This window comes from Aptenodytes forsteri, unplaced genomic scaffold (assembly GCF_000699145.1).
Source record: "Aptenodytes forsteri isolate BGI_AS27 unplaced genomic scaffold, ASM69914v1 Scaffold181, whole genome shotgun sequence".
Classification (NCBI taxonomy): Eukaryota; Metazoa; Chordata; class Aves; order Sphenisciformes; family Spheniscidae; genus Aptenodytes; species Aptenodytes forsteri.
The window spans coordinates 3,170,895-3,191,157 of NW_008795702.1; positions in this window are offsets into that span (position 1 = coordinate 3,170,895).

The following is a 20,263-nucleotide window of genomic DNA, read 5'->3' on the forward strand; positions in this document are numbered from 1 at the left end:
GGGAGAGTGAGCGAGCGGCTGGGTGGTGCTCAGTTGCCGGCTGAGGTTAAACCACGACAGAATCGTAATCTAGTGCCCTAAATCTTTCCATGATGAACAGCAGGACAGACACAGTAACTACAGTTGACAGATACTCAGTTATTAAAGTAGTTTGAATGTTTCTGTGGTGTACAATAACAGATTTACAGTTACTTGATGAAGTAAATAAAAATAACAATTTTAGCAGTCAAGATTTCATTCTATAGGCTTTAAATGCTCTACAGGTAATTACTACATCTACCTGTCAGCGATGGTGCAATGTGATGGAAAGCCTAATTTATAGAATGGGTCTTGTGAATTTCTCCGAAGCTTTCAAGAATGAAGATGCAGGAAGAAAAAGCTGTCTTTGCACATAAATGGACTTTGACTCTTCTTTTCTATTTGTCTTTGGATAGTTTGTAGGACACTTGCTAGAAATCACTGCTGCTTTGCAGCTGGTATTATGACTGTGAAGTAGGTACCTTTTTGGATGAGAGGTCAGAAACAGCTGGAAGTTTGTTCATTTTCACGTGCTTTCTAGTTACACAGGATTGTGTCGAAGCAAAAAAATATGTCTGAATAAGAAGCTTTACAGATATCTTAAAATTTGAATGTGGAAAAACCCTAGATACTTACAGTTCTGATTTGCAAAGACTTCTGGGTTTTGAGCAAATACATGTGTGATACTCCTTTAAAGGAAGCATAGCTGCAAATGGTAATGATTATTGTCTCCTATTCTGAGCAAATGCTCAAAGGATAAAATATCAGGTAAATTATATATATTAAATCACATTTTTATTGATACATCACAATCCAGTTTCAGTAATATATGTTATATTAATTCATATACATGATCATTAAATTAATTTGCTAATTTTTTATGTTTAGTTAAAACTATTAAATGAAAGAAGGAAATATGATAATTGGGACAAGAAGGAAATTTATATTTTCCTGCCCTAGGATGAAATTTTCTTTCTCCTCTTACTCTGTGAGCTTGCTTGAGTAGCACAGAATGAAAACTAAAATTGGTCTTCAAATTATTTACTTACCTTCCTTCCTTTCTTGGTTATATTTCCTTTCCAGAACCTGTCATCTAAAGTGTTTCCGCAGTTCCTCATAAATATGTTATCTTCACATCTTCATGTGAAACAGTTGTCTCCTTCCCTTACTTCCATAAGTATTTTCCTTTTTAGCCCTACAAAATTCAGCTCCTTACCCATTTTCTCTTACTTAGATTCCTTTTCTGCTATCTGATGCGAACATTTCCACGCTATTTGATTAGTATTCTTGGCAAACTTTCTTAACTTTGCAGTTACGCTGGGAGGATGTCATTATTGCTTTTTTTTGGCTCTTTTATCTTTAACCTGAAATTTATTGGAATGTCGTTCTGAATGGTCTGTTGTTGTTATGATGTATCATTATACACTGTTTTCATTTACCAAGACATACCTTGCAGTTTTATATGTAGCTTTTAGTAGGCAATCACCTGTAGGAACTCTCCAGTTAACTGAAGTGATTGTTTCAGGAATTAAACGTGGTAATTTTGTGTTCAACTTGAATTTCTCCATTTTGCTCTGTACTACTCCTGTGAAGAGGAATGCAGATGATTTTGGATAGCCAAGTTGAAGAAGTGAGTTTTAGTTAAGCTCATGTGACTGAGGCTTATGATCGTTATGGCTTGACGGATGCTATATGGGTTCTTCTGTGACTAGCAGTGAACGCAACTTGAAAATGCTTGTAGGAATTTGCAGAGACACTAGGACAGACGTGAGAAAATTGCAAGCTTCTTCTAAGTTTCCTTTTGCGCCAACAGGTTTTAGAGCCTACTGAACTCATACCCCAAACATGCTGAAGCTCTGATCATAGAATCATAGAACAGCCCAGGTTGGAAGGGACCCTGAAAGATCACCTGGTCCAACCTTTTGTGGAAAAGGGAACCTAGGTGAGATTGTCTAACGCTTTGTCCAGTTGCATCTTGAAAACCTCCAGTGATGGGGACTCTACCATATCCCTGGGAAGGTTGTTTCAGTGACTGATTGTTCTCACTGTAAAAAATTTCTTTCTTATATCGATGAAATCTCTCCTGGTGCAACTTGTACATGTTGTCCCTTGTTCTTTCCATGTGGCTCCTTGTGATGAGAGACCCTCCATTCTTGTTGTAGCCACCCTTTAAGTACTGGAAAACTGTGATGTGTTCCCCCCCAAGCCTTCTCTTCTCCAGGGTGAAAAGACCTAACTCCTCAGTCTTTCCTCAAAGGACAGGTTCTCCAGCCCTTTGGTAATCTTTGTGGCCCTCCTCCAGACCCTATCCAGTCTTTTTTTGAATTGTGGGGACCAGAAATGGACATAGTACTCCAGGTACAGCCTGACAAGTGCTGAGTAGAGGGGTGTCGTGGTTTAACCCAGCAGGCAGCTAAACACCACACAGCCATTCGCTCCCCCCTCCCCCTCCCCGCCATGGGATGGGGGAGAGAATCGGAAAAAAGGTAAAACTCGTGGGTTGAGATAAAGACAGTTTAATAGGACAGAAAAGGAAGAGAAACTAATAATAATGATAAAAGAATATACCAAACAAGTGATGCACAATGCAGTTGCTCACCACCCGCTGACCGATGCCCAGCCAATCCCCGAGCAGCGGCCGTGCCCCAGTTTTTGTTCAACATGACATCATATGGTATGGAATGTCCCTTTGGCCAGCTTGGGTCAGCTGTCCTGGCTGTGCCCCCTCCCAGCTTCTCGCTGGCAGGGCATGGGGAGCTGAAAAGTCCTTGACTAGTGTAAGCACTGCTCAGCAACAACTAAAACATCGGTGTGTTATCAACATTATTCTCATCCTAAATCCAAAGCACAGCACTGTACCAGCTGTTAGGCAGAAAATTAACTCTATCCCTGCCGAAACCAGGACAAGGGGCCAACTGGCTATATTCTCATGTTGACCTGCTGAAGTAGATTGTGTTGTTGTAATGTTTCTGTGGTGAGAGATGAGTGATAAATGTGCTTATAATTACCTGTTATGAGAAAAAAGTTTATAACCTTAGTTCTCAACGTAAGTCTATCTAACTTGGTTTCCAAAACCAGGACTATTTTCAGTTATGAAGTACGTACTAATTCTGCACTTTAACTGGGTCATATATGTGTGTGAGAGGGAAATAATGTGGTAAGTATAAAAATAAATTTATAGCATCTAGATTGCGTGGTGACTGCTGCTCCATAAATATCTTCAACAAAAATTAACATATTTCAGGTGTGAGTGGAAATATATCTGCAAATGAAGGGAGGTGACCAAAAATAAAAGCAGAGGAACCTGTCTAATAAGAAAATACTAGAGAGGATAGAAACTGTATAGCTTCACAATCCCATGTCCCAGCACAGTTAGAAAAGTAAATAAAACCAGAGAGGAGTTATCACAATGGTCAACATTAATCTTTGTTAAAAGACCCATTTCTAGTGCCACGGAATGGTTTTGTATTCCAGCAGCACTGGTGCAATCACCAGCATTACTGATAGATCAGGCTACAAGGTCAGTATCCTTTGTGATGAAGTCTGTTTGCGCCTAAAGGAGCCAATGTTCCAAACTTTATTTCTTTTACAAAGTCATACTTTATTGCTGAATCAAGCATTTGACTTTGGAGTTATTAGTTGAGTGGGATTGTCTGAATCCTCTCCAGAATTCACTCTGAAAGAATGTGGAACATCATCAGAAACAAACAATGGATTTCTGATACTTAAGGATGTCTTTATAAGCTCATAAACAGTCAAACAAAATTGCCCTAAAAATAGCTGCATAGGCTTGTACCAGTTATGGCTTTGTTAATGTTTAGCACCAAAGCAATAATAGAGAAAAGGAACCCAGGCAGGAAAAGTGAGAAAACGAGAGTTGTGAGAGACAAAATGATGCTTTTTTAGTTGAGAAAAAGATAAAAGAAAATCACTCTCAGAACTTAGTTTAGGAGAATAAAATTTAGAGATGTGTTGCACTATCATTTTAAGAATCTAAACTTTGCCACCATATATCATTTATTAACAAGATGCAGGATTAACATTATGTTGTACTATTCCTATGTACTTTGGATTGTATCAGGTCAGTTTTTATTTCACCATGCATGCAAAAGGAATCCTAAAATGAATCCACAGCTTTTTACGTTTTAGTTAATTTTTTTCAGTGTAACAAGTAGTAAACCACAAGTCTAAGATGAGACATGCTTGCTTAGGAGGTTTGGTGTTTTCCGTTTCATTGGATTTTTTCTTTCCTTTTTTTCCTTTGAAGGGAAAAGGTTACATTTGTGGCTGACTCATAGGATATTAACATTATTATTAACGCTGCCACGTGTGTGTATTGGGCACCACCTCAGTGGCCTCCTATTTAATAGTGTGTGTGTGTGTATATATATATGCGGATTACTTTTCTAGCAGATTTTGCTTCTGTCTTGCAAAACCTTTTTTATTTAAATTTTCCCTTTATTTTCGGATACACCTAGTACCTAGTAGTTGTTGTAATGTTTCTGTGGTGAGAGATGAGTGATAAATGTGCTTATAATTACCTGTTATGAGAAAAAAGTTTATAACCTTAGTTCTCAACGTAAGTCTATCTAACTTGGTTTCCAAAACCAGGACTATTTTCAGTTATGAAGTACGTACTAATTCTGCACTTTAACTGGGTCATATATGTGTGTGAGAGGGAAATAATGTGGTAAGTATAAAAATAAATTTATAGCATCTAGATTGCGTGGTGACTGCTGCTCCATAAATATCTTCAACAAAAATTAACATATTTCAGGTGTGAGTGGAAATATATCTGCAAATGAAGGGAGGTGACCAAAAATAAAAGCAGAGGAACCTGTCTAATAAGAAAATACTAGAGAGGATAGAAACTGTATAGCTTCACAATCCCATGTCCCAGCACAGTTAGAAAAGTAAATAAAACCAGAGAGGAGTTATCACAATGGTCAACATTAATCTTTGTTAAAAGACCCATTTCTAGTGCCACGGAATGGTTTTGTATTCCAGCAGCACTGGTGCAATCACCAGCATTACTGATAGATCAGGCTACAAGGTCAATATCCTTTGTGATGAAGTCTGTTTGCGCCTAAAGGAGCCAATGTTCCAAACTTTATTTCTTTTACAAAGTCATACTTTATTGCTGAATCAAGCATTTGACTTTGGAGTTATTAGTTGAGTGGGATTGTCTGAATCCTCTCCAGAATTCACTCTGAAAGAATGTGGAACATCATCAGAAACAAACAATGGATTTCTGATACTTAAGGATGTCTTTATAAGCTCATAAACAGTCAAACAAAATTGCCCTAAAAATAGCTGCATAGGCTTGTACCAGTTATGGCTTTGTTAATGTTTAGCACCAAAGCAATAATAGAGAAAAGGAACCCAGGCAGGAAAAGTGAGAAAACGAGAGTTGTGAGAGACAAAATGATGCTTTTTTAGTTGAGAAAAAGATAAAAGAAAATCACTCTCAGAACTTAGTTTAGGAGAATAAAATTTAGAGATGTGTTGCACTATCATTTTAAGAATCTAAACTTTGCCACCATATATCATTTATTAACAAGATGCAGGATTAACATTATGTTGTACTATTCCTATGTACTTTGGATTGTATCAGGTCAGTTTTTATTTCACCATGCATGCAAAAGGAATCCTAAAATGAATCCACAGCTTTTTACGTTTTAGTTAATTTTTTTCAGTGTAACAAGTAGTAAACCACAAGTCTAAGATGAGACATGCTTGCTTAGGAGGTTTGGTGTTTTCCGTTCCATTGGATTTTTTCTTTCCTTTTTTTCCTTTGAAGGGAAAAGGTTACATTTGTGGCTGACTCATAGGATATTAACATTATTATTAACGCTGCCACGTGTGTGTATTGGGCACCACCTCAGTGGCCTATTTAATAAGTGTGTGTGTGTGTGTATATATATATGCGGATTACTTTTCTAGCAGATTTTGCTTCTGTCTTGGATAGGCCAAAACCTTTTTTTTTTAAATTTTCCCTTTCTTTTCGGATACACCTAGTATACTAGGTAGCACATATAGCTCATCTGCTGTTTGATAAATTTGCCTGTTTCATATATTCAGTACTATTTAGCTAGTCAGTGAGCAGATCTCTTTTTTCTTTATTCCTCCTCAAAACAAATAATGCACTGACAGAAGCTTAGTAATTGATCTGAAATTGGATGGACAGAATCATCCATGCCCACGCACTAGCTCTTTAGTTCCTGTCAGCTTTTGGTCTTCATTTAATCAATATATTTAGCAGTAATACAGGATGAAGTGGTCAGGACTGCACTGGCCAGTCTACAACAATTCTGTATATGGCATTTATAAAATTGAGAATTGATTTTTTCCCAGTATGGAATGTTTAAAATAAATTAATTAAAAGGTTGATCTGCACTGTGGAAAACTCTGATTTAGATACTGTTACCCAGATTCAGAGCAGTTTTTTTTTTTCTTCCCAGACAAAAGTGGGAAAGTTAAACACAACAAAGACAGCTTTAACTTTAGAGAACGCTCAAGATGGTGATGGGGGGATAAATTTTTGTTGCTTTTGTTTTTGGAGTAAATTTCATATGACTGAAAATATCCTGCCTGGCTCCAACAATGATTTTTAATTTTTGGCATCAGGAGTAGTAATACATATTTGAAAAGCGTATTGCTTTATAATGTGTTAGCCCAGACATACAAGTGAAAAGAGAGCTACAGAATATCAGGAATCTTCTATGACTGCTCCCTTTGTGAAAATCTAATTTTTTTTTTTTTTCCACAAAGTTACATTTGCAGAATCAGATCAAATAAAACTTTTTGCAATAATTGAATTTATAAAATTGCCTATAACGAACTGCTGTTTACTACCTGCTTTTCCATTGTTTAATGCATGTTTTTTCATCAAATACTTGGTAAAATATTTAAAGGCAACTCAGAAGAATAACTTTCCTAATTAACTCATATACAGTTCTGCTTTTCACGTATGAATTTTCAAATGTTTGTTCAGTAACTTTGTGCCCTTCAACAAATGGAAAAACCAAGCTAAATTGTCCCAAAGCATCTTCCAGCCCAGTGCTCAGTCTGAGAACATTAGAAACACTCACTCAGAGTGCAGGGCTCAGTTAAGCTGTACTGTCCCCTAAGCTCTAGGATTTGTCCTCAGGGATTCGACTGCGTAGTTTCAGTTAACCCATATGAAGAAGGTGCTAAAATAGACACTGTTTTTGTCCAGGAGAATGTGTGCTGCTTTATTTCCAATCTAATAGACAGACCATACATGAAGTATAGTTTCTTCTTAAAATAATTATTTAAGGCTTTGAAAGAATGAATAATGCACATATTATGTAAAAGAATAGTGTTAATGTTTAAAAGAGAAAATTATAAACGATGGCAATTTAGATTTTTTTTCCCCCCGAGCATCAAATAAGTTTCAAATTGTATGCTACTAATGCTGTCTCTTAACACAGAGCTACTAAAAAGCATGAGCCAGAAGTTTGGAGTTTGGCTGTTGGGTTTGTATTTTGCTGTTGGGTTTTTGGGGAGGTGTGTGTTTTTCTTCAGTTTTCGGCGTTGTGGTTTTTTTCCTTTTTTTTTTTTTTTTTAAGTGAACAATTAAAGGTCACTGTAGCAATAAATTAACATTTGTTCCTACGGAACAATTTAAACAGCTAGCTCCTTGCCTCCCTCCTTTTGCTCTGTACGTTCCAGTTATCCATACACTATTTCAGCACAGCCAGAAGTCAAACAAAAAGGTCACTACCGGGGTTACTTGTGTTTTGGTGCACCATCCCGTAGGTCTGCCTGCTGCATTACACTGTCAAAGTTAGCCTTTCTATTGACAGGCATATTGATTTCCTGATTAATGTACCTCTGCTTTATTGGCGTTTACTACAGGAGACGTAATTTTAATGTTTGTATGATCAATAGCTCCATCAACACCAAGAATTCCTACTGTTAGCCTGCACAGCTCTAACTATGGGGAGTTGTATATTTCTTGATAAATACTACAGGGAAGTTGTAAACATTAGAAAAGCAAAGAAAATTGATGTTCTCTGTAGATTCCTGTTGTATTTCACCCCTCGGAGAGAATGCAAAAACTTTCAAGTAATTCTCTATAGGAAAGGCAACCAGCAGGTACTAACTCCCTGGGCTGGAATATAAATGTATGGGAAGTAATTACTTTTAGAATTCCCATTGTGTAGTCACTTCATCTCAAATGTGTAAATACCCGTAAGAGAAATTATGGGTTTTATTTAGTTTTAGATTAAGAAATGACATTTTAAATACCCTTAGTTAACTTCATTAGAGGAATGGCATTCTGTGGCTGTCATAGATGCTTCTAGACTTGCAGTGTCCATAAATTACACGAGGTACCGGAAGGCATCTATTTAAAATGTAGCTGAAGCAGTTTTTGTTCTCAGAATTGTAATCGGCTTTACAATCTCCTGCTTGTTGCCAAATAGTTTCTTTTCTTCCTTCTGCCTGCCCACCTGCCCTGTTTCTGCCTTCTAAAACCAGAGAAGGAAAAGAGGAGACTTATTTTTTTCCACTCAGATAAAGTACTAAACTTAAATTGTCACTTTTTTGTAAGATTTGAAATTAGATAATCTGGAGAATGACGATAAATTTTGCCATTTACCAGAAACTTTGTCTAAATATTTTTCAGATTAGATTCCTTCATTTCATTAAAGTTTAGATTCCCTTTTGGTTAGCTAGGTCCCTTGATTATCTGAAGGAGGTATCGCAATGGCATTTCTCAGTATCTGAGAATGTTCTTGTGTTTGAATATTCTCATGAAGAGCATAATTTTGCATGAATGCCCTGGTTAAATCAGTTCTGGGTTATCCTTGCAGAGACAGGAAGATGATGGCTATTTATCAGGTAATTTATGCATTATAGAGCTTACAACCTGTTCTTTCAATCAGTGATCAGAACAAAGGCTGTGCATCTTGACAGACCGAATACCCACCATTAACTGAGAAAACAGAATGACGACGTGAAAGCTATTACAAATTCCCCATCTGCCGAAAAGCAGGTACAGTTCCCTAAACTTTTTGTGAATAAGGAATAAAATTGTACTAAAAAAATCCAACTGTTTCCAAGCATACGAGTTAAGTGTTTTGATCTTTCGGTACAGATTTCAGACACTGGAATGTTTATCACCTGCTGCCAGCGTTGACATATCCCAGTGGATGAACTTCTAAAGCAAAAAGAATATTAGTGTGATGATTAAATCCACTAAAATTAGAGCTATGAAGATCACTGTGTAAGGTGCTGGTGATAGGCAGCTAAATCCTCTGGTATACAGCACTAGGCAGAAATGAGGTCAGTGATGAAGGTTCAGCTAGACATTGGTTTCCCATATTTGTCCGTGGAACTGTCTTCAAATATGCCTGTATTCCTGAAATAATTCACCAAACCGATGTCATACAAATCTAGAGATATTTGTGCCTCTGAAAGTTCATGTAGCCGTAGTGAATGTTTGGCTAAAACAATAATAGAATATTATAAGTAGGTGCTGCTCCTGATATCTATCTCTATGGTTGATTTTAATAGCATATTAATTATTCCATTTGCAGCAAGCCAGCTAGTTTGAGTCATAGCTTTCAAGTGGTTGTTTCAACTGTTGGAAATTCTTTAAAGCCACAGGGTTCCCTGCGGGGATGCTGATGCTGCCTTTTACGGCAGTGACTTTGGGTCCCAACTTCTGTTTCTTTCTCCTCTTTTGTTAAGTAGAGACTTGCTGTTCTGAGGTTTCACTAATTTATTTTGAACACTGTGGGACTCTCAGTTCTTCCTGAGAGGCTGTCAAAGGATTGCAGTCATCTACCTCTGGGCCATAGTAGGGCCAATGGAGTTACAGAGGGGCATGGCGGTTGATGAAGCGCTATCTAGGTAACGTATGTACTCATACTCCAGTGCAGGTTGGGTTCTTTAGGTTCACCGAGGGAAACATCTGTGTGACAATTTAAGCTGTAAACTAAAGGATTGTAAGGCCTTAAATGCTGGCTTCGATTAGAAATTTTGTTCTAATTTTGTGTTTCCTCTATAAATTGTATGAGTATGTAAATATTCATTACCTAATAAACTGAAGTGCGCGTGTCTGGGTACATCCACTTTTTTGTTAAGTAAAGGCGTTTAATATATAAATCTTTATCTGAAACAGTAATGTAGAGTGATTGAGTTCAGGTTTCAGGAAGCAATAACCCCTTTTGGCCTTAGGCGTCTTATTTAACTTCCTTGTGATTTATATAATTTTGTATTACATGAGGGTAACTTTGTCCCCATTTGATCCTGGAACAAAAAACCTGCTTGGGTAAGTACAAAATTAATATTACAGAATTTTTTTTCACTGTTTCACCTTGCCCCTTTTTTATGATCCCCTCCAACATAGGTACCAGTCAGAAAGATTTAATAGAAGAAACGAGCTGCCTTTTTTTCACAAAGGAGAATATACTCCCTTACAAACAGTTCCAGCAGAATTCAGGAAAAATGGTACTTAAGTTTCATTTTCAGGATTGGTCATTTATCCATCTTTTAGCCTCAGGGTTCTCCACAATTCAGCTTTCACTTTTTTCTCTTCTTTAAGCAATCACTATAGCAACCTAGTTTTATCTGATGAGCGCACACAGAGGGCAGATACCCATACATGCAGCATAAGATTAAGAACAAAAAAACCCCAGAGAGCCAGGTAGACCAGTGAGGTACTATATTAGCCTGTCACACAGAAGATGTGAGCCCAAGCTACAGTTTTTAAGTTTGTTAGCGGGGACAAATTTTGAGATGTCATCCACCTTAGTAGATATTTTAACTTGATTGGTGGTTTCTCCTATAAAGAAGTCTCTGGCTGAAATAGCAGTGTAGCTGGTGGATTCTATGACACATAAGAGCTGTATGAAAAATGGATCAAGTTTTAAACACTATTTATTTCCTTTTATTTGTGAGCAACGCAGTGGCACAGGTATTGTAGGGGTAAAATTCTGTATGTCTTTTGGCAGCTGTGTTTAGCCAAGGAAAGATGTGTGGGGACAATACGAGATGAGGAAAGGTAGGCTTTAGACAAGTTTTAGGTAAAGGCTCGGATTTCAACCTAACTAAAAAGCTCCACAGGCCCTGACAGACTGGGTCAACCTTTGAAACTTGCAGTATCATAATACATGAATTCCGATGACTCAGTTCTTCAATCATTATTCTTGTTGATTAGTCCTTAACTAATTTTAATTGTAACGAAAGACTGCATTGAAATGGAGTGGCATCCAAAGGGCAAAGCAGTGCTGCACATCTCAGCCCCAGATCTGCGGAGTTAATGAAGCAGTACCAGGCTGTTGTATGAATGAATGGCTTCAAGAAAAGGTGCATCTAATTCACCAGCTGGTTACTCCTGTGTTTCCATCTCTGCTCACGAGGAATGTAGCGAGTGTTTTAATTACATGCTTTTCTGTCCCACTTCTTTCTCCTCCTGCTGGACAATAGAGGACTTTCTGTCCCTGTATGTCCCGGGTTCGTTCTTACAACTCTGTACTGATCAGCCTACTTCTTTCTGTATGGTTTGTGCCAGTGAGAGCAGCGCTAAGAGCAGGGGAAGGTCAGCGCTCAGCTACTCTGCACTTACACTTCGATGCATAGTTTGTTATAGTCAAGGATTTTGGTTTCGCATGTCATATTAGTTGCAAAAGAAATACCTGAAAACTTCTGTATAATATGTGAAAAGAAAGAGGAATGTTAATGTGCTCCATCTGCCGTTCTGGGCTAATATGGACACCCTTGTCTTTGTGGTGCCAATTCTCTGTGTATCTGGAAAAGTGCGAAGAGCACGTTTTTCACTTCTTATTATGAAAGAGGGGATATGTTTTAAATAGCACTTTTCAAGAAATGCCTTTTACTTGCTTTCATGATGGGTGCCAGAACTCTGCCTGTATGCATGCCTCGATTGCAAAGTAAGGTTAATTGCACCTCATCCTTCACCTTCTGAATAGGTGTTATTTTACATCGATTTATACTGGTATTTTTACTGATGGAGGTCATTGTATTCTTCAGCTCAGCAGTTGTCAATTTACTTTTTCTATGCTCACTCCAGGCTCTAAAAGGGCTAGGGAACTTAGTGAAATTCTCGCAATTTTCTGGAGTGGCAATGCACGCATCTGCCTATACTGGGTCTCATTATCAGGGGAATGTCTGAGTAGGATATTTGCTTTGTGGTTCATGAGATGGGTGTGTGCATCCAAGTTGGGCCATACAGAGGATTTGGAGGAGAGGGTCTACTTCCTTTCAGAGGGTGTGAGGCCCTGCTAGGTCCTCTCTCTACAGCACACAAATGTGATGGCTCCCACTCCAAGTGTCCATCATGGGTGATCGGCACATGGATGAGGAAGAGAAGATGGCAGGTATTTCACTATGAATGCTTTAGCAGGTGGCAGTGTGGAGAAGGTGGTGACAAGGAGACAAATGAGCGAGACTTGGAAGGTCTATTGACAACTTTAGCCACCGTTTTTCTTCTTACCTTGAGCCTTAGCTGCGTGCTCTCCTGCCACATTTCTGAGCTCTCAAGACTTGCTCAAACCCTGAGCTTTGTTTCCCAGTTTTGTCCTGCAGACCTGTAAGGAGAGAGGGTAGATTAATCTAGTGTAATTCCTCATCCCTGAGCTCTTGTGACAAAAGGTGTGGAGCAAGAAGCAACTGTGGAAAAGCATTTGCAGGGTGGGGATGTTAGGAGCGCCTTGGCTGTAGGAGGAAAAAAAAGAGTTCTGTACCCAATAAAGGCTACTTTTTCCTTGTATTTCAGAGAAGGGGGCAAATTTCATGGTGGAGAGATCATATAATTCAGGTAAGTGGGATAACTGTATCAGCTCGTGTTTTACAGGGACATAAATAGTTCATTGAAAACCGACATCAGTTTACATTAATGTAAAGAAGCTTTGTTCACAACTGTTAGCTACTAGGTGTTTCATACTATACAGAATTTAAGAGAGGAGAGTCTCAAACCAGCTCTGTAGCAAGTAGAAAATTAGTCTACAAATCTGGAAATTGCAGAACAAAGAGGTTCTTTATCTTTAAAACCTTTTAAACCTAAAGTAGAAAAGGGAGGGTTATCAAAATATACCCAAGTACTTAGGTACAGAGTTTATAACCCTCCACCCCTCACCCTGCAGGAAAATCTGTATATTGAAAAGCCCATCTTAGTGGTAAAATGAAATTTCTCTTCCAAATCTAAGCAACTGAGTAAGACTTAATGTTCTTCTGATGCTTCTTTATCCTAAATCATAGGGGGAATTTGGACTGCTGGGAATACCCTGATGTATTTGCAAGTAGCTTTGTTCTTTTCTACCCTATTTAAAAACAACATAACAGGCTCCTCAGTCTCTGCTCTCAACCCAGTTATTGTATGCTTTTAATTGAACATATGAAATCAATATCAATTTAGCGGAGATCTAAGAATCTATGACTTGAACAGTAGGTGTCTGATGTGAACAGTAGGCATTTGATGAATAGCGTTTTAAGGGTAGATACCCAAAGTTCAAATGTTTCTGAACAGAATGCAACTAGCTATAAATGCCCTTATGAAAGGTGGAGAGAGGAAAGGGTGCTGGTTCAGTGGCGGGGTCAGTTTAGATTGCTTTTTCTGCTGAACTTTGGTCCCCAATCTTTTACCTTTGCAACTGAAATTGCTGTGGAAACTTATAAGGATAAACAATATTGAAGCTTTCAAGCATGATTTAGTGTTACCAAGGTAACCAATTGTAATTAATTTTAAGCACCAGCTGGCATGTGATGAGCATGAAACCTGACAAAGGCTCTCAGAAGGATTGTTTCCCATTTTCTTAGCCGCAGCAATAAGAATATGAGAAATTTATTTAAATAAAGCATTTACAACAACAAATCAAGCCACAGCTTTGACATTGGTCAGTTAAAAAGATCAAGGAATAGTTTCCAGATGTAGACAAGCAGAAATGTGCAGCAAAAGATCAGGAATTGTGAACTCTAATGTGACGGGCCAGGGAGACTGGTTAAAAAATATGATCCTCTAGGATGAGATTTTCAATTCTTTCCTTCATCCATAGCACTAGAAATGTTTTCTTTCATTGCTAGTTTTCATTGAATCAACGCTATGATTATTGCCTAATTCCTGACTCCATCATCTAACATTTTGGACAATCATAGTGAATATCCAAAAACTTAGCAATATAAATGAGTTCTCTTCAAAATTATAAAGCAGAAAAAGAACGAGGGCAGGTTTTCATAGTCTTTGTGTTCAACTAAAAGCACAGAAGAATGCAGAGTGCCCGAATATTTAGAAATTGAGCTCAGTTACTGACATGGCTTGATCATTTTGCTTTCTGAATGTCAGCTTTGGTCTGGAGAGCTCGAGTTATTCTGCACGGTGGGGTAATACAATGTCAAAGCAATCACAAGTTGAGTGGTTTTTCCTTCATTTTTAAAAAGGAAGGTATTCTAATCCAAAAGATTGCCAATATTTTACATGAAAATAAATATCCTATCTTAAATTAAGAAGTTATTAAACTCAAGTAAGTAAAATCGCTCAATTTTTCATTTGGTTTTGATGCTGATCTCCTTAATCACAACCGAAAGCTTAAGGTTAGTGAAAGCTAAAACATTACTTCAGCTCAAAAGGAACATCTTTTAAAAAGAAATTAATTTCCCAATCCTACAAATGCAAGCAGTACTGTACTGGGTATATACAGCCAAGTCAAAATTTAGAGTTTCAAGTAACTGAGAGTGAATAAGCATGGTTGCTACTTTAGCCCTGTACAAGGTATGTTATAATCTGTTTGGGATGACCCTGTTTCTAACCTCTTTTATGCTGGAGGACATCCACAGGAAACTAATGAATGATACTATTACTATGGAAGTCAGGGAAATTATAGCTGAATTATTCCAGAATAACAGATAAAAATCTGTCCTATTTATTGTTTCACTTGGCATGATATGCCCCTAATGAGCCACATTTCTCCTGCCTTTAATTTTGCTGGGTAGGACTTTGATAGTTAATTTACGCAAAAAGGTGATGGTTTTAGAGTAGAGGCAATTGCAAACACTCGTTCCACAGGCAAGTTCACAGCCAGAATACATAGGACTAGAGGCAGCTGGTTACTGCTTATCGGCTGATTCAGAGCATCCTCTTAGGGAGCAAGTACCGTCGACACCCAGTGGGTCTCCTTCAGGGCCAGAACTGGGTGTCTCGGGCAGGGTCTGGATGGTGTCAGGCAGTTCTGCACAAGCCTGTCCTTTAACTGATGTCTCTGGCCACTTACACGTCCGGCTGCATTCAAAACATAAAGGGAGGAATTTTGCTGAGATCTTTTCTTCCTTCTTCTGTGTGTTTCTTCTTACTGTTGTGAGAAGGGGATGCACCCTATTTAAAACATTTTATCCTCACTGCCTTGAAGGGGAGGAAACATAATATTTATATCTATATCGCAGTTGTCCTTTGTTCTTGGTAGCTTTTCAGAGCAGCAGCCTGGAACTGATATAATTCTTAAAGGTTTTACTGCCGCCAGAGCGTTCTGAACGGCAGTAGTAAAACGGATCCATCTTACTAGTTTCATTCTGCTATTATATAGAAATGTAGAATCAACACCAGAAGCGCTGATTATTAATCTTCAGTATTACAGATCCTTCTCCAAACCTGCATCACGAATAGTATTCTGGTTTTAAATTCATTGAAGCTGGGGAATTTTCTATTGGTGCAGGTCACCAGAATGAGTCCACCCCAGTGGCATGACGACCTGTAACTCAGAAACAGAATGTGCAGTAGAAAGAAAAACTGAAGCTTTTGTGTTCGCTTGGTTAATTTTGCATGTAAGGTTTTGGGTTTTTTTTTGTTGTTTTGTTTTCTTTTGTCCAGCTACAAATCAAGCTTGCTTTCAAAGCATGTTTCTAAATCTAAGTATTTAATGCCTGTTAGCTAATTATGCTTTCAGAGCATGAAAACTTTGAAAATCAAATATTTATTTTGGAAAGTGTTGTTCTCATCAGCAGTTGATTTTTCTTATAATTAATTCCTTCTGCAACTCTCACATTATATTTTTGCTGTGAATTTAGAGAAATAAGAACAGCTCTATCCAAATAAAATGGTGTATGTACAGGCAGATAACCATTGCCGGAATACAGGGGGCATCTGATTTGCCCTTAATATCCGATAGTTCTTATGTTCAAAAGTATCTGTTTCTTGACTTTCTTGAAACTTGTGTTATTTTTCTTATTCACCTCTAGTCATTTAAGGGAAAATGCAGAAACTTAATCAGGTGGAACCCTACTAAATGGTTTTTAATTGATTTGCCCACAATTATAAACTGAAATGGGATAGTTCAGTGTTAAATGTCTTTTTTTAAGTCAATCAAGTGCTGTTTATGCACTCGTTGAGAAACTGGCCTTCAATGCCCACTAGCAAAAGGCACACCTCTGGTTTAACGAGGAAATACAGTCAGCATGGTACACGTTGTATTTTCTGTAATGAATTATTTGTAAAGGCAGATGGATTTTTAATTATTTTCAGTTGCATGAAACTTGTCTGTGAGACTCCATGTGGTGGCTAAACAAAGAATTGAGAAGCTTCTAAAAACTTTGAAGGATAATGTTTGAGGACTGAGAGCATTTGCAGCCTCAGGCTATGCCATGAAACAGCCACAGCATTACTCTGCCTCAAAATCCACAGCACGGTTCTAAAGAATCGTTGTGGAGTATTCAGGGGAATAGGGGGGAAGGCTTAGAAGTGTTTGACTTCTAGTATTTCTGCATACATATAGGATAAAAAGCATTAGATTATTACCATATCTAAACCAGTTTCATTTCTGTGTTACAAAATCTCTTTGGATTTTTATAAAAGAAACAGGAATGAAAAGATCGAGTCTGGGATGGTGGGTTGAAAGAGCCCTTCTATTTTCATATTAAAACATTCAAGAGTAGGACTTAAAACTGTTTAGGAATGATTTTTAAGTTCAGTAGCGTGTCCACATGTCGTAATAAAAAGTCTCTAATAGGTTATTCACAAGTTTAATGACGCATACTTAATAAAATCACGCACACATAAATCAGAATATTTTTTGTTATCCAGATTTTTGTTTTTGTCTTATTAATCCATGCAGCTGAGTTGCATTTTCTCCATATTTGTGCCTGTTCAGTTTTAAACTTAATCCTGGCAACACAGCCTCTGTTGCCCATGAGGCTTACTCTGAATGATTGCTGCTTAATAGCCCTCACATTGAAGTTGTTTACTGCCAATAGTTGAAATTAAGGGTAGTGCCTGGCAGCCCAAGAGAAACAAAATTTCCAAATTAGAGGCTCAGCACTTTTCATTTCTTAGGGAGCCTTTACATCAAATGCTCTCAGAAAGCCAATAGAAGGCATTTTAGCAATTTAGATCTTGGTAAATGATTTTAAGCTATTTGATTACTAAATCAGGTTTAGTAGTTAAATACTGCTTAAAATCAGTTAGGATTTTGACGTGTATCTGGAACACAAGCATGAATGAGAGAAGATGCTGTGCAAAGCTGCCTAGGTGGATATTTTGCTTCTCTCTGCTCTACCCTACAGTGCCACTGGTATTCCTGTCCACTGCTGTTTCTGAAAGAAGAGGAACCTGTGCTTGTGTACGAGCTGAGGCTAGGAACAAATTCCTGCCAGGGACTGCTGAAGTAATGAAGATTAGTCTTAATACGAAACTGATGTTATACTGGTGTGGTTGACTCGGATTGAAATGTGTAGTCCTGTGGCACAGTAATAGCGTATTGTCATCGCTAGCTGCAGGCCCCAAGCGTTCTACTAAGTTTGCAAGGCCCTTGGGCTGAGGCTTCTCAGACTTTGTCTGAACTCCTCTTGACTTCCCTGGAGCTTTGTTTTAACTTGGACTGGCTACGACAGCAATATTTCTTCTGACCAGGTGGCTGTGCCTAATTTGTTTTACTTATGCATACCTTTGCATGGTACAAAATTAGTTTTTGTGTAGATAATAGTAACAGTAGTTATTCTGTGTAGAATGAGATATTTATGACTCTAGAGTAATGCAGAAATGCAGGGCTGGTACGACAGCAGAGGCCTTGAAAGTGGGGACATGGGATGCAGTGTAGTGGAGTACAAGTAGGGCATGATAGAAGACAGAACACAAGCTAACATTGGAGGCCCTCAGGACTGTAAAAAAACCTCCAGTGTTCAGTAAAAGAAATGCAGGTATGGGAATTGGACAAAATCGGCTTTAGGGATAACAAAGAAATAGTATCTAACATATGTAAAGCATGCCATATATAGTAAAATTGTATAAAACATGCTGAGCAAAAACATACTGCTGCTCCCTCCTCAAAATCTGCTCCTCTTCTTGTGGCTGAGAAGAGATCAGATAGTTTATTTTTACTTCCAAATTGCAGTGTGTAGACTGGTTTGGGTTTGGTGCTCGTCCTCCATCCACCCCCCCACCCCCCAATGTTATATTTCTAACTTCCTTACAACTCTCCAGCATGCAGTCTCAGCAGTTGAGATAAATCAAAATCTGTGTGTGAGCGTAGAATCATTAAGGTTGGAAAAGACCTCTAAGATCATCGAGTCCAACCGTCGACCCAACACCACCATGCCCACTAAACCATGTCCCTAAGTGCCTCATCTACACGTCTTTTAAATACTTCCAGGGACGGTGACTCAACCACTTCCCTGGGCAGCCTGTTCCAATGTTTAACCACTCTTTCAGTAAAGACATTTTTCCTCACGTCCAGCATGTATTTAACATTCTCGCTCTCTGTGTTAAAAAACAGGTTGTTCTAACATTTACAGTTTTGCTAGCCCTTCACCTGCATTCAAATTATTTTCCTTAGACTGTGGTTTCCTGATGTGTGTAATCCACACACGTCTGACTCCAAAAGGCTCATCCTGCTCTCAGAACCCTTTCCCTTGTGTCAGGTCAAACGGCAAGGTGACAGCGTGCGGAGCTGGATCAGCCGGACTGAAGTTTGAATAAGTCAGATGGTCCAGCTCCCAGTGTCGTTTCACAATCCTAGAGGTGGCTGGTAATCTATGGCTGAGATCAGGGAGGCCATGGCCATCCATAGAACAACGCCTAGTTAGGTTGTGTAAATTCTTTCTAGGAAGCAGAGTCCACTCTCATAAAAGGAGGCGGCAACACTTTGATTTCAGGGACATAGAATCTGGCTTATTCTACTAGGGGAAAAGATGAGTGGATGAACTTCGTAGTATGCGAGAGATGTTAGAAAACCTGGGAGTCCATGAGAAGTGGGAACTGGGTGCTAAAAAAAAAGGATGTGAAAACATTTTGCTGCCTCCCTTTTGCTCCTCTGAAATGCATACTTAGCATGGGGGAAGCGTGCGTTGTGTTTGTAGGCTATTTACAAAGAAACAAAGCTGATGGTGGCTCTTTGTCCTCTACAAGGTGCATTGTTTTCATCTGGTGAAGGCAGTGTGCAGTTCTGCGTTAAAGAGCTGCATTCTTGATCTCTAAATACCTGCTTTTCCTTGTTAAAGTGATGTATTGGGCACTAGCACTGTCTTGAGAATGTAACTGACAGAAATTAATCAGAAGATATGAATAATAGAAAAATTTTAATGCTTCTGAAAAACACCAGACCCTTGGTTGACCACATCTTTGTCTATCATCTGTCATCTTCTTGCCACTTTCCAGCTGTTTTGTTCTGAAGGACAGAGGTGCCAGGGTTCCCTGGCACATTTCCAAATGAGCCTTCCTGTAGTAGGCTGGTGGTTCTTGTATCAAGTATAAATGTTGCTGGCTTTTATTTTTCCTGGTTGGGGGGGTGGGTGGTGTTGGGTTTTTGTTGTTGTTGGGGTTTTGTTGGTGGTGTTTTGTTTATGTGTCTTAACAGGATGTTACACAGATTCGATAGACTCCTAAAATCCTAATCCCTTGTGAGTCACGGGATGCTACACTGCATGTAGTGATCATCCCAGAGGAAAAAAACCAAACTCTTCCCAGCACAAAACTAAATATTCTTGCACTGGTGACTTAAAAATAGGGGAATTCTACAACGTGAAGCTGCTTTAGAAATGAGGGAGTAACTGGACTTTGGAAAGAGATGATTTTCTTTTCATGCTTAACAAAGTAATGCACCTTGAGATTTATTTCTCATCTCTAATGCAGTTTTGACAGAATAACAGTACAGAATGTACGTGCTCTTTTGCTTTTATCAGTTTCTTTGGAGCATAGCATGAGCACAGACTGAAACAAACACAAGTGGCAGAGCAGCCCTCTGAAAATTAATTCATTTTTTCTCCTATATAAAGC